A 12,707-nucleotide genomic window follows, 5' to 3' on the forward strand; every position below is an offset into this window, starting at 1 on the left:
GCGAGTTAATCAGCCGGAGCCCAGACTACAAATGAAGCAGACTTCTTTTGGACTTAGAGACACAGAAGAAACCTGCCAAGACTTCTTCAAAAAAAAAAAAACCCAGAGACTAGCTCAGGTATGTGAACCCATCTTTGCTTCAAGAGCAACAGGAGCAAAGAATTTTTTATATTAGCAGGGGAAAAAAAAAAAAAAAAAAAAAAAAGATATGCACTTGTCTTATACATTTGTACAAAATATTAACAAAATGACCACACTACAGCAGAGAGCATAAAACCCATTTTCATTAGAAATGGCCCAGCTGAGACTATATCTGACAGTAGGCTACAGCTTAGCAAGTGTGAGTTTGAATCATTTGTAACAAAGTGCGAACTTAGAAACATAACAAGCAATTCCCCTTAGCCCCAATTAAGGGCTTGGTAGAAAAAAGTATCAAAATGAAATGCCTACTGTAAAAGCTATAGAATGAGACTGTGATCCATATTTAATACTTATAAATTAAAAGACACCAGTAGAGAACTAATGGTTGCCTGATGACACCTTGTTTGCTGGAAGGTTGAAAACAGTAGTATCTGCACTGTTACAAATTCATGTTAGAGTTGTTGAGGATTTAGATAAGTATAAACAGGCAAAAATGAAGCCCTGCATCTGATTAGGAACCACAAGACCTCAGTGTCCTAGGAACAATTTGGTACATATCATCCATGATAAGACCGAAGTGTCTGTTTTTTGGTTTTGTGGTTTTATTTTTTCCCCACCAGATAGAACACAGTGGTCATACAAAAATCACCACTGCAAGTGAACTTGGTGTGTGGAAAAATTAAGAGTTTTTTCTTATTTGACTAAACACATGAAATTAATACATTAAGAACCTGTGAGAGTAACTCCTACTCATACATAACTGATGTTTTTGCAACATGGTCTGTTTGGGCAGAGAGATATGAAAGATTGTTAGACTCATGTTAAAAGAAGCACTCAGCCCAAGACTCTCCATCAACACTGGTGTACTAAACAGCTGCCTGGAGACGTGTGGACACAAGTTAAGTGCCCATAATCTATGCATTGTACCCACAACAGAAACCCTTCAGCACCACATAAGGGCCAGATAGAAGCACCCTCCAAACTGCCAGCTTACCGTGTCTGACCTGTACATTAGCATTTGCAGAGGTTCACATCTGACGGTAACACAGCTCCACCCAGGTTTTGGAGAAGCCACCCCTTACAGGCCACTCTCCTTCCCCACTACATGCACCTGCATTAAACACAAGAAAGCAGGCCACTGCTGGGTCAGGGGAAATGAAACAAACACTGTTGCTGCCTAGCACAAGAGACACCAACAACAGCACTAGGAGAGGCCAGCAGCCTCAACACCCCCTTTCCATATCCACCAAGCCAGGAAGAAGAGAGCAGCCTGGCTTTGCACGTGGCTGGGGACATTCAGCTGCCCAGGCAGCACTTGACTTTCCAGCTTTCAGATTTCAGCTACGTCCAGCCATGCCACATCACAGGACAGAGAGGAATCATCTCCTTGGCTGTCTAACTGATAAGCCAAATGCCACTGCTACATATATGCTGATGATGCACACCAGCTACTGCCTATGTTGCCACACTGCTGCCCAGGCACCTGCATGGACGGAGCAACCATTGCTAACAAGAGAGGCAAACAGTGCAGGCACGTGCAGAACTGAAGATTGCTGGCTGGGGACAAAGAGAAAATAGAGCAAGTCCAGGCCAGCACGTGATGAAGGCACACAGGAGCAGAAGGCAGTATGGATATAGAGCATCTCAATGGGCTGAGGGTGCTGATAGGGCACTGGGAGTGATGGTCCTCATCAGGATTCAAACACTTTGCCCCTCACTTTGCACATTGCCCCCATTCAATAGCAATCAAGTATCTCCATCTGTGAGCCTAAAGAGCTGCTACCACAAACATAAGCCACATTTTCTGTTTACCACAGCTGTAATCCTCAGATGCTTGGCCTGTCACCCTGTCACTGGACACACCCCTCACATCAACAGAGGCAACAGATCCAGTCAAATAAATTTACTTTGTTTCCAACTCATTCTTCTGTCTCAGTCCTCCCTTGGCACTAAGCAATAATTGAGCAATAGTACATGCATCTCGTATTTCCACTCCCACAGGTTCAACACAGAGCACAAATCAGAGACAGATGCATCATTGGTGCAAACCTTTCAAGCTGTGGCTGCGATTCCTCAGTCTATGAACAGCTGTCTTGCTGCCTAGCAGGCAGCCTGTGCATCAAGAACTACAAAATACCCAGCATTATTTATTACCACTCATCAAGGTTTTCCTGGTTTGAAGGCTGGCCTCTTAGCTACGTCAGACATTTTTTCCTCACCAAACACTTAGCATTGGGAGCCAATGTAAGGTCCTCACATACTGCAGGTCCCTCATCTCTCCACACCATACCAGAAGTGTGGAGCACCTGAAGTAGCCTGGGAATCTGTGGATTTGCTTTAAGCTCAGTGGAACCAGAGGATAGCATGGGACGGTGTGTTTTAGCACACTAATACAAAAGTCTGTTAGGAGATAGGGGAGATGACACAATCCTGAGGTAGAGATTGCTATCTGCAAGAGAGAGGAGCAAACCACAGTCCTCTGATCATTTGCAGGAATAATATCTGTGACAATACAGACCTAGGAATTTTTACTACAAGCTCTGCATAATACAAGGTGAAATCACATCACTTATCTAGCACTGTACTGTTAGAAGGATACTCCTTAAGCAACAGCATAGACTGTCCTGTTGTGAGAGACCGGAACAAGTCTGTTAGCGAGCCTGAAGGATACAGACTCCTGGTGAACATCACTTTCATCCATGCAAAGGCTTAAAAAAAATACAGGAGAGAGCAAGCAAATAATTAAGTATTGCAGGAGAACTACTAACTTTTTGTAGATGGTAACAGGCCCACTGAGCTGTGGATAACAGCGTGTCACAAGCTCTTTCTGCAGCACTCAAAGCTGCGGTTAACAAACCCACATTTGGAAGCACCAATGGAGCATTAGTAGAGACAGATCTCCTACCCTACTATGTTGAGATGTTCTAGCCATTTTGAGCCTCTTTGTAGAGAGCATGTTCTGGCTGCAAACCCGTTCCACCAGTACATTTTCTCTTACGAGTGATCTGTCACTCAGAGCTACAGGTGTTTATGCCAGTCAGTTCCACCTACATCTAGGTTACTCTCTTTTACAGCTTTGTAGAAGAGCCTTATTATGGATGGCTATTAATATGACTGATGCTACACTACTGTAACTGGGGACTCAAGGTATGATAACCTGATCCAAGCTAAGAGCAGCTTCCCCTGAACTTTCCTCAATTTGCTGCCCACAGTAACTCCAGTCTTTACACAACTACCATTAAGGTAAGGCTGACATTGCAGATATGCTGTATGAACATTTGACATAAAACAGGTCCCATTTGGAGAAGGTGGAAATCTAAACAGACAGAAATGTAGGAAAGAAACAAAGGTAAGTGATCCACCAGCATTGGCTAAATGGGTGGGAGAATCCACATCTCCTCATAACCCTTCCTTTTTGCAGTTCCCAGGGCACTGTCACCATTGGCTATATCTTTCTGATGCCACTTTCAAGGAGCATACTAATTTCCTCTACCTTCCTCCATGCACAGAGAGCGCCACAATGCATATGCTCTAGTGTTGCTTACAGAGCAACAAGCAACAGAGTAGTCTGTACAGCTTCCAAAGGAATTCCTGGTCGCTTACTCTGCGGATATCATAACACCAATATGTGTTTCCTAGTTACTTCTCTTTGCAATGTTTATACAACAAGAACAGATGATCATTTCACAGAAAGCAAAGAGCCTAACAGAGTGCAGAGACAAGTTACCGTATAGCAAAAAACTCAGTGCATTACGCTAGCAGAGTAGGTTAAATTCTCAAAGCATTTTAAGCATTTAAGAAACATATACAAGCTGATATTTATTTGTAGGAATATAATTTTTTCCATGTTGGACAATGTCCACCCATTCTTTTTCAAACTAAACTCTAAGAAGTTCATTTCAAAGATAAGGCTGAAATCTGTCCTTACTGCATGGTGCTGTAATTGAGAGAGCTCTGCAAAGTATTTGCAAGAAGTCCCACACTAACCAGCTACTTTCACACAGAAAATAGCTGTGCCACCAAGAATTCATGCAAGTCAAATGAAACGAGACCAACACTTTTCTTAAAGAATCCCATCCACAAACTATTGACGTACTGGTAGTAATGAGACAGTTTCACATCTAGCTTGAATGGTTTTGGTTCTGCATATTGTATTTAAGCACCTAACATTAAATTTATTCCTTTGCTTTGTTCCTGGATTTTTTCCCCTTTTCTTCCCCCTAAATAAAACATCAGAGGTGTAACACAGATTAGTCATATCTGAGACATTCCAGCACATTAGTTTGCCCGTCATTAGCAATCTGAATGGAGTTCTCTGTAAAGCTCCCACTAAGAAAGCAAAGCACAGGCAGATTTTGCCAAAGCTTGGTCAGATAAAGAGGGGATCCTTGAACTCCTTCACAGGAGCCAAGCAAAACGCATTAGCTTGCACTCCCAGAATGTAGGGCCAAGGGGAAAACAAGCAGCGTGCTAGCCTCACTTAATTGGCCCTGTGCCCTTTCCACACCATAAAATGACTGAGGCAACATGGAAGAAATGTTCTCCGTACCCTGCTGAAACGTACAGGCCAGCTTGCTTGTATCCTCATTTCCAAAGGCTTTTTGCTTTCCTAACAGGCGTAAACGCTTCTTTTTGGGTGCCTGTATGATATCCAGTGTTTCACCTTCCATTACCTGAAGTTTGACAGCTTCCATACTGTCAAGGAATGCACCAAAAGTGATGCTGTGCAAGAGGGCGAGACAGAGAATGAGGTGCAGTTTTGTATGTAATACGAACTAGAGACTTTCATACTGCATGCAGTAGAATAAAAGCAGTCATTAGTGAGATGAAGTATAAATTTTACACTTCTGTAGTCAGTTACTTAACTGATCTTTCCAGAAACTTGGCAAAAGCAGCATACTGCAGCTATGCATATATATTACACTTAATGATGGCCATTAAGCCTGCAGTCACAAGATTCAGTCTGCCTTTGCTGCTAAATTTGTACTGCAGCCTCCCAGACTTTGTAATAGTTACTGACAAGGTACAAAATAATAGTACTGTGAAATCATGACCCTGATTAGTAACGGGGTAACTGCATCCCCCTCTTCATCTTCATCGGTCCCAGTGGGTTTATATCAACAATAAATTTGGTTCATTCTTTGAACATGAAATGTGCTATAAAGTGCACTTTATTAAAACCACTATAAAGACTTGTTATTTTTGCTCATATACCTGCTGAGTGATGCTTTCCAGGAGTCTAACAGCACCCCCTGAACATGCACACTCACTTTCTCGTTTGGAGAACCCCTCTTAAAATTGTAGGCCACTTTTCCAGCTTTTGGAGTACAGCTTCTTGTCTGCTTCAGGACTAAAGATCAGCCTTTCTATAACCCAGACAGCTGTGTGGGAATACAGCTTTACTGTAAGGCAGAAGTGATACAGCATCTTAATAGATGGAGATGATCCACTGGACCAGGTTCAGGGTCAGATGCTGATCTTGACTCTTGATAGGTGAGATTTGGGGTCAGAGGTGGCAGTGCCAAATTCTCTTTCTCTTTCTCTCTCTCTCTCTCTCTCTCTCTTTCTCTCTCTCTCTCTCTCTTCCCCCCAACCCCCTCCCTCTCCCCACATCATTGACCCCAATCAGAAGTCTCCCACGATGACTCTAACAATGCTTTCTTCCCCTGTGTGATGATTTTCTTTACAAAGGAAAAATTCTGAGAACCCTGCAGGACCATTTTTTCACTTCTATTGAAAAATGTCCTCCCTCTCTTCCCCTTTTGATGCAGAATCTCTGAATCACTGCTTCCCAGAACTTACATGAGCTTATTCGTTTGAGGCCGTTTACAGAAATGTTAGTGTTAGCAAAAGAACAGCCCTGGTTCCTAGCACCCACACCATGACAGAAATCTACAGTCATCAGGCTCATCCAAAACCGATGCCATCTTCAGGTATGCACCTTTACAAGTAGTACTCTTTACCAAAATTGTCTGCTTAGCATTTTCAAGCTCTGTTGTACGGATGCCAAGAGTATGTTTCTGAGAAGCACTCAAGAACCTTGAACAAAGGCTTTGTTCAAATTACTAACTGCAAGCCTGCCTCCTGAACTTTCCTTTTCTCCCCATTTAACAGCTCTATCTTTGTTTCAATTTCTGGGAGCCAATTGGCTTCTCTGACTACATCTGCTAACCAACTTCACAAATCAAGCGTCCTACCTATGCCTAGAGAGCCTTTTTTTTAAACAGAAAACTTTTAAAAGAACATGAAAAGGAAAGGAGACAGTGAAAAATCTTTATTGTCTTGTGCCATATGCAGCAATTAAGCAGCAGAAAAGAAACAAACTTTTACTTCAGTTACAAACACAGAGAATACAAACACAGAGAACACAAACTGGAAGAGTCAATCACATTATCTCAGTTTGTGTTCTTACGCAGCTCAAAGCACATCCAGAGCCTGTTGAATGACGCTAGTTTTCCTGGCATTTGACAGTCAGAAATCAGTGCCTCAATGACCTTTACAACCCAGATGATATTTTTGCAGGCGTATCTTTTAAAAGACTGTTCGATGTCTGATAAAGACTCATTTTGCTTGTGATCAGAGCAATAAACCATTTGGCAGTCTAAGTGACCACAGCCTGTACCCTCCATCACCTCTGGCCCTTTTCCAAGCTGCCAAGAAGCCAGATGTTTTGGAGATTTAACCTATAGTTATGATAAACCTATTTCTTGTAACTTAGTTTCATCTCCTTCAAAGTCTATGTTTGGAAAGGACATGCTCTTCCTTTCTACCAGAATAGTTCCTTTGGAAAGACAGACTTGTATAGCGAACACAGTAAATTAACACGCATCTCAGTTGTCCTGCCACTTCCTTTCACCCTGTTATTCTTTTTAATGGCTTGCCAACACGTAGATATTTTCACAAGATAGTAAACAAAGGGGTCTCATGTCTTGTAGCAGATTTCTTTAATCAAGGTTGTGGAGCCTCCCATTTTAAGATAGTAGAAAACAGCTGATCCAAACCAAACCAGGATTCACAGTGATTGTCACAACATGGAAGCAAGTATGCGTCTGCTGCAGAATTTGCTTTAAATTGTTCTCTAAGTTCCAGCCAGTACTGAGCAACTTCCCAGAGCATCAGTGTTAACCAAAAATGTATATAGATAGAAGGTATATTAACAAATTAAAACTATATACTTAATTCAGCTGACCAGAATTCAGTTCTATACTTCTAGAAGGAATGAGAACAAGATGTTTTATCTATTCTAGTTTAAAAAAAAAAAAAAGGAATTTTAAAAGGCAAGAAAGGAAGTAGCTTCAGCAGTTGGTTTACTACGTTCTGCCACAAATCAAGCAGAGCACGTAGGACAGGATGGTAGGATAATCCAGGTGGGAATGGATGCATGAGCCATAAGAGTAACCAGGTTGGTTTTACTGTATATGTTTCTGTTGTCATATACACACACAGATACAGTATATACACAGATTGAAGTTCTATACACATACACACACACACTTCCTTTCTGTTTTTCTCCTTAAATTCAATCCTGCTCATAATTATGTAGGCCACACACAGAGCTCCCACAGGTACCAGTGGCAGCACACATGTGCATCTTTGGGCTAAACTCAGCTTATCTAGAACATCTTAGGCATGAAGCCCAGCTTCATTTTTAAATACTGCTTTACATTTAACTTTTATTCACTCTACATGAACATCCATGATCCCAAACAGATATAAAAAAAAGCACAGGGTTTGTTTTCAGTTCTTGAACAAGCACTTCCAAGATCAATATACAGTGTTTCATATTTTATAGACTATCCATCCCACCACGAGCTGTACTGCGACAGGGCAGAGAAGAAGGAATCTAGGCTTTAATTTTTGAAAGTTAACTTCTACATCACACGGCTGAACTACATCATAACATCAGTGTCAGTTCTTATGAATGTAACGTATTTTTAAATTGATATTTTAAAAAGAAAAAACTATTAAAGGCAATGGACTTACAAAATCAGTATTTTCCACATTCCTCTTACCAAGTAGTTAAAGAATGTAAGTCTTGCTTGGGAGATATGGAGAGAAGTCATAGATCCAACTCAAACACCTGTGATATTAACACAGCTTACTTTAATTTTCTCTGTATTTTCCTCATATTAAAAATGAAAGCACATAAAAAACAATACCCACTGTAGTCTTACCTCAAGCATCCACCCCACATTTACTCCAGCTCTTCCACCATAACAGCATTCCCAAACATGCCCTCTGTGCTCTCAGTTTCATGCTCACCTGCTGCCCAACTGCAGCTCATTTAGCTGCACACCTGTGATTTAACTTGGGCTCTATTTACTCAGCCCTTAACCCACCCCAGCAACAGCAAAAACATTTGCTTTTCACGTTATCATTAAGTATTGTTTTCTCATCACGGTTTTCACAACTATGATACTCTCTGCCAGGTTCCCTGACAAATCAAACCCCTAATATTCAGCAGGTATCTGAAGAGCAGCTATTTACTATAACAAGTACACAGGAATATGTAACTATTTAGAAAAAAAAAAGGTAATTTCAAGCTTAGGTGATGTGGATGACGATTGCATTGATACAGGTGCAATCAGTTAAGTAAATTCATGTCACTCAATACTTTAGTGTGTCAAGAGATGCAAGAACCATTTAAAGCTTTCTCTTTTCACTTAGCCTAAACACCATTTTAACTAAAAATACTTATCATGGGGATAGTTTCTCCATATGAATATCGTGACTTTTAAATGCTGTCTGTATTTAAAGTTTCTGGGAAGCATACGCTGTTTATGTATCTCCTGTATATGCAGAAAGAAACAGAGTAGATGTGAAGTTACAGCTGCCCACCATGGAAAGAGTACTTGGCAGGGAAAAAGGCTTTGCTGTGGGTGTCTTGGATATAGTATAACTTGGATTTCTAGAGATGCTTTGGTTGCAAATGGTTTCATAGCCTGTTCTGTGGAAGTAAAGTAAATTTCCAACCAACTCTACAGGTGGAGTTCCCCATGGGGAACCCATTGTTGAGATTTCCTTCTTGTGAGCCTCCACCCATAGGGCTGAATTTATCCCTGAAGTAACTCTGCTGATGTTAATATTACAGGAGGGATCAATTTCCCTTACCTCATTTGTTTCATTTTTAAAGCCAAAGGGGCCAGGCCAGCCACTCCAAAAGGGTAAACCACCTTATTTCCATTCCCACCCGTGCAGCTACAGCAACTCAGAGCCAGCTAAGAACCTGTCCCACTGTCTCTGCGGTGGGTTAGACGTTATGGTCAATGTGGGAAGATTTTCTACTGAAGGATGTTGACACTAAAACAGTCCCAATCAGGTTGGAGCTGGATTCAGGTTACCTTGGGTTGGCGTACTGGGGGTTGAAGGTATATAGAACCCTGCCCAGCTTATGGATATTAATAGCAGTTGAGTACAAGAGGTAGCAACAGCCTGTGTATTGCCCACGGTGCTTGAGATGTATCATTTCTCGGTGAGTTAAAAATGATCAAAAGTCTCACCCCTCACAGACAGCTGGCAACTGTCTAAGGCTGTTTTAGGGGCTAGGTTTCAGGCACAGGGCACATACCACTGCCCTTACAGTCCTGAGATCTACCATTTCTGAGTTAGCCAGAGGCTATGGTGCAATAAATCCAGAAGCTGTCACTCCTGTGATATGTTTCCTCTACTTTCCATCAAGTGCTGCTGACCTTCATGCCCACAGAACTGCTTTTGCAAAGCAGTGCAAAGGTCCATGGCTTGCATGCTCCGTTTTACATTGGCCACGTGATTTATGAGCAGAAATCTTGTAAAAATGGAATTTCGTCTGCATTTCCTTCACTGTCAAGTTGGCAAACATCTTATAAATCACAGTGCTAGCGCCAAAATCCCTGCCAGTGATCAACAGATTTTATCAAGCTTTGATAGCCTCCAAAACCAAGTTCCATCAAATTTTGTTCTAATTTATTATTAACTTGCTATTAGAAAATTTCATTGAACCAACAATTTTTGGCACAATGCCAAGTACACAAAACAACTGCACATCTGCAAATAAATTGTATCTTGTGATAATCTAAAAATACGTATTTCTTACTGTATCCTGGGAAGAACAGGGAAAGTAACTTGATTATAAAATGACTACAAATCCTGTGCACTGTAATCAGTCTTATTTTATGCACTAACTTTCTTCACATCTGTGCAAATAAAGCCATTGTTACAACGCACAAAGAGCTGTGGCATATAATATGTGCAGCTACGAAACCATGAGTGCTGCTACATGTTGAGTCTTTAAATGGAAGGTGGCACATCTGCTTTTGGCATAGGAGTGTAAATCAACCCAAGATGTTTATTAAAGAGTAAGTAACAACCTGTCCACACGCTCTTTCTTCCATCCAGCCTTGGTTTTGTTCTTGCTCTGTTATTTTCCTGGCAGTTAGATACATGCTCAGCACATTGGAAGTATATGTTGTTTCTTCACGTACGGATAACATAACATGTCACATAATATTTAACAAGTATGTGATGGGGAATGGTTTGGACAAAAACGCAAGCCAAAATGAGGTGGGGAGGAAAGGGTAAGTACAAACAGCTACACCACAGTGACTGAAAGGTTTATTACTCTGGATAAGGCAACTCTGTTCCTAATACTTTTCAAATGAATAATAAGACCTTGACTTGATTTCAAGTTCTAGCTCTGGGCAATTAGTGAGCAAAATTTGCAACAGTGAAGTATGGTGAATATTTTCTTCCTCGTCACTCAGAGGCACAAGCAAGCATTAAAGAATGGAGTTGTCAATACAGCTTGACTTTGTATTTGCTGAAGGTATGTACACCTTCCACAACCAGGTCTGCCGGAGCAGGACTGGTGGGAGCCTAAGTCTTTCAGCACATGCATAGGTTGACCAGAAGGAAAAACAACACAATACTGTCACTGGACAATATCTGCCCCAGAGGCTGGCCCTTTCTGAAGCAATTGCTGATGTATTTGGCACAGCCTCTGACATGTTTCTCTCCCACTGATCGAGGAGCTCTAGGGTCTGCCGTAGAACAGCAGTCCAAGGACAGCAAGACCTACTGTGGGCAGACTCTTTCATGGGCTACCTGCACGAAGCAGCACTCACGAAACTAGAAGTGAGGAAGAAGGCAGTGGCTCTAGGCAGAAAGCCTGCAGGTAGAGCCTGGGATATGCGGTGCTCCTTCCTCTTCCATCAAAGGATGCAAAGAAAAGTGTTCTAGGATGTCTGGGGAGAGGACTTCCCCACAGCTAGGCAGGAGGAGCAACCCATTCTGTGTCCCAGTGAAGGGCCTACTTTGTAGCACGTTTTTTAGCACCCATAAATAGAAAGAAAATAATGGATGCGGTCTTCTTGGCTTCCAGGTGGGGAGGTGATAAGAACGTGATGCTGTTCTTCAAGCGCATTTTGGAAACAAGACATGACCTCTCAGACACTGAAGGGCTTGCCCATTGGAAAAACAGTATCTCTTTTGTACACTGGCAGCGGAAAACCTCAGTGTTTTCCTGGCTCATTTTTAAGAGACGAGGTTGGAAAACAGACTGGTTGATGCAACATGGTTCAGGAAGGCTCGTTGTGCAGAACTGGGGATGGTTGTGAGAAAGTTTCAACAGAGAGGTCCATGCCGGACAGGGAACAGAGGCTGCTGGGAGTGTGCCACCCAGTGTATTATACTCACACATTTAGTTGACTAGACTGACCTCCAATCTTCTGTAATTGTTCATTTCTTCTTTGCCAAAGACCAGATTCCATATGCACATGTTTCAGTGATAACGTTACCTATCAGCTGTCCCAAACGCTGCAAAGATTACCGTAAATTTGTTAATTGGGTCTCTTTCCGTCTGTAGCTGAACCACAGCTGCACAAGTGACCCAGGTGGACTTGCTCAGCCACACAGAACGTACCAGCACAGAATTTATACAGCAGCTACCACTGTAGGCTAGAATTCTCTTCATAGAGTTGTTTTGGCATCTTGTTATAACATTGTAGCAAGGGCAAAAATATTAACTAAATTAAATCAAAATACTTGGGTAGATAGGAAAAGTAAAAAAAAGAAAAAGAGCCAGTAATACTTTCTCCCATTTATTCCACACACTCTTTAAGTTGCTCGTTTTCTTTTCTTTTCTTTTTTTTTTTTTTTCCATATGCCTGATAATGGGACTCTGTGGAACTGAACCCTTTGAAAGTTGCTGGTGCCAGCTTTTTGCAGAGTGCCTCGGACAGGTCTCTTCATTTCCATTTCATTTTGTCTTTCTATGGCTGACACATATTGTTATTTAAATGAAAGCTTTTGAACTCAGATTTTTTTAATGCAAATGTGTGCTGCTTGCCTATTGAATCGAGAACATCAACACTTCTTTTTCCCTATGAAAAGTAGGATAAAGAGTAATATCCTCACAGCTGAAGGTGGGTTGGGATGTTACTTTTCCATGAATTTAAGCTAAAAAAGGGAGACACACACAATGGTGAAGTATCAAAATATTGGCTAAATCTTCCTTCTACTCAGGATACGATTAAAGCAGTATTATATCTTTTAAAGAGCATCTGAGGTAGGGAAGGTACCAAGACACAGCA

This window comes from Leptosomus discolor, chromosome 7 (assembly GCF_034619465.1).
Source record: "Leptosomus discolor isolate bLepDis1 chromosome 7, bLepDis1.hap2, whole genome shotgun sequence".
NCBI lineage: Eukaryota > Metazoa > Chordata > Aves > Leptosomiformes > Leptosomidae > Leptosomus > Leptosomus discolor.